Raw genomic sequence first — 2,932 nt, 5'->3', positions numbered from 1 at the left:
GTGTGTCACTTCTAGGCAGTTCTGCTATGGCGTTGGCCACCACTGGCTCCTGCACTTTGAGGGGCTATGCCCTACTCTCCACACTGGGACAACCCATTTAGCATCGTTTCCAGCTCATCAGAGAAAGGGAGGTTCCAAAAGCAGCCTTGTTCATTGGCATGTCTATGTTAAAGTCCAGAAGAAAACACCAGGGGTGTAAGGGGAAACACAGAAGAGTGAACAGCTTGGAATCTGAGGTGATCAATTAATTACATCCTTGAGAAAAGTCAACAGTCCATAAGAGATGTTCACCACTCCATATCCAATCCTCTTTTCCCTTCATTTCTATGTGGAAATATTCCTGTTTGTTGGATTGGTCAAGAAGGCATAATGCAAATCCAAAGCTAAAAAGGAAAACAAAAAGGGTGAGACCTGCAACCCAGGCCAGGAAAGGCCATGAATGCATTTCGGGAGTGGAGGGGAGACAAAAGGAAACGCTTACCCCCTCTACCAATACATCTATAGCAATTAGACCCCAGTATCGTTGGATTCAATTATAGAGAGCAAGACTTCATCTAATCCAATTCGATGCTGCACATCCTTATCCCAACTTGTGCTGATACAGATGAATCAGGTAATCAGTAAGAAGGCTGCATCTCCTATGCTCATGGTTTTCGGGTCTTCCCTAATGCTATCAGCAGGAGCACCCATTCTGGTGTGTTCTACACTATCTCATTGGCCATTTTTTATCCTCAATGTCATCCAAACAGTGCCAGCTAATATCCCTTCAGAATCATCCATACCATTGTTGTGCACCCCAGCATCCAATGTCATCCCAAACAGAGTTACTTTAAAAAAGATATTTACTGAGAAACTGTACATAACAGACCTATAACTGGAAATCAATCTCTCCTCCACTCTCTCTGTCCCTGCGAATCAGGGTTCCAGTTTAAAGCAACTGGTACAAAACTGTCACCCCATTTTCCTTTGCTTATGAATATGGCAAAACTGATGGACAAAATGGCTCTCTTGATGGCAGAAACCACTCTCTTAGTGTGAAGCCATGCCTGGTCCAGGATCAGGTAATTCACTTGGGCTTAACTCCTCACTGAGAGCAGCTGACCACAGCCTCTGGACAGACTCTAGGTTCTAGACTCTGGGCTAGGTGAGGGCATTGCAGGTATGAGGATGTGATAATGTTTGAAAGACGGGGTAGACTAGACTGCTGAGGTTCTTGAATGCTAGGCAAAGGGGATTGGGCTTTCATGGGACGGACAAGAAGTAGCACTTTAAAGACTTTGGGGAGGAGAGTGATATGACCACAGATACGTATGAGAAAGGTGAGCCTGGTGCATGTGAAGAATGTTTCAGAGGGGGGAAATTTTCATTAGTAAAGTCTGCTAAAGGATTAGGGGACTAGTCCAGACAGTCAATCCTTTCTTCTACAGGAAGCCTTTCCCAACTCCTCGTAATTATTTTTAAAATATTTTATTTTTTCCTTAATTGTGTATAGAAACAATCTTAACTTTCATTTGGTTAAAAATGCTGAGCCAGATTCTCCATTCCCTCTTCCTCTCTCCCGTCCCTTCCCTGAGATGACAAGCAATCCGATGCAGATTTTATAGGAGCAATAAGGTAAAACATTTTCCCACCTTTGTCACTTTGTGGAAGAGAACTAAGAAAAAGGAAGGAAGTGAAATGGAGTACCCCTTGGTCTGTCCTCAGCTGCCATCGGTTCTTTCTCTGGAAGCAGATGGCATTTTTGGTCAGGAGTCTTCCAGGATTTAGATCATTGTATTCCTGGCAAAAGCTGTCATTCACAAGTGTTCATTGTACAATAGTGCAGTTACTCTTTGTGTAATGGTCACTTCACTTTGTATCAGCTCATGTAGGTCTTTCCAGATTTTTCCAAAATCGTCCTCATAACACAAGAGTATTCCATGACAATCGTATACCACAACATGTTCAGCATTCGCTGATTGATGGGCATCCCCTCCATTTCCAACACTTTGCTAACACAACAAACTGCTGTAAATATCTTTGTACAAATGGATCCTTTCCTCTTTCCTCTTTTCCTTAATCTCCTCCAACTTCACAGTGGTATTGCCAAAAACATGGTTTGATGCCACAGAGTAGGCAATGATGCCAGAACCATATGTGTGTTCTAAAGGCCATCGGGACTCCTTCCATTCTCTTCAAGGGTTGTGCTACTTTTCTCTACCTTCATACAACATCCCCTCTTAATCCCTCCCCCTGTTTATTAATGCCTATTTATTCTTTATATGGGTCATTATATTTATATATGTATATATATATATAATTTGCATATTTTCCCCAATTAGACTGTAAGATCTTTGAGAGCAAGAGCTGTCTTTTGCCTTTTTTTTGTATCTCCAGAGCTTAGCACAGTGCCTGATGCATGCATAGTAGTTCTTAATAAATATTTCTTGATGGAGTGATCAAAATGAGATCCTAGATCAGGATAGGGCTGTCAAAATAGGGAGGATGTCTTGGATGGATGTGAGTGATGTCATGGAAGAAAAGTGAACAGGATTTGGCAACTAATTGGATATGGGCAGGGATGAAAGGGGAAAAGTCAGGGTGAGCCAGGGTGAATGTGAGTACCACTGATGGATACTGTGAAGTTAGAATGAGGAGGGTTTGGAGGGTGAGACACCAATCTTATCTTGGCATCCATGATTCAGTTCAGTTCAGCAAGTATTTGTGAAACTCCTACTATATGGAAGAGGTTGTACTATAATCCTAGATTTAGAGGGGAGAGAAATTAAGAGATAATTGAGTCCCTTCAGTTTATAGATGAGGAAATGAGACAAGTTCAATGACTTGTCCAAGATCACAAATAATTCAGAGTAGACTCACGGTGCACACCTAGGTCTCCTGGTCCTAGACAGAGCTCTTTTGCCCCAGTCATACTTTCTCTGGTGCTGCACTT

At 42.3% G+C, this 2,932-nt stretch overlaps 1 non-coding gene across 1 annotated transcript; it reads right to left on the bottom strand.

Annotated features, from left to right (window-relative positions):
* Window positions 1–2,085: 2,085 nt before the first annotated feature.
* Window positions 2,086–2,213, bottom strand: LOC130454833 (U6atac minor spliceosomal RNA). Its single transcript, XR_008912628.1, has one exon. It is a non-coding gene; the product is annotated as a U6atac minor spliceosomal RNA (small nuclear RNA).
* Between the last annotated feature and the right edge of the window lie 719 nt (window positions 2,214–2,932).

Source organism: Monodelphis domestica, chromosome 5, assembly GCF_027887165.1.
Source record: "Monodelphis domestica isolate mMonDom1 chromosome 5, mMonDom1.pri, whole genome shotgun sequence".
Classification (NCBI taxonomy): Eukaryota; Metazoa; Chordata; class Mammalia; order Didelphimorphia; family Didelphidae; genus Monodelphis; species Monodelphis domestica.
The sequence above is the reverse complement of the archived record's forward strand: the minus strand, read 5'-3'. Positions and strand labels throughout refer to the sequence as shown.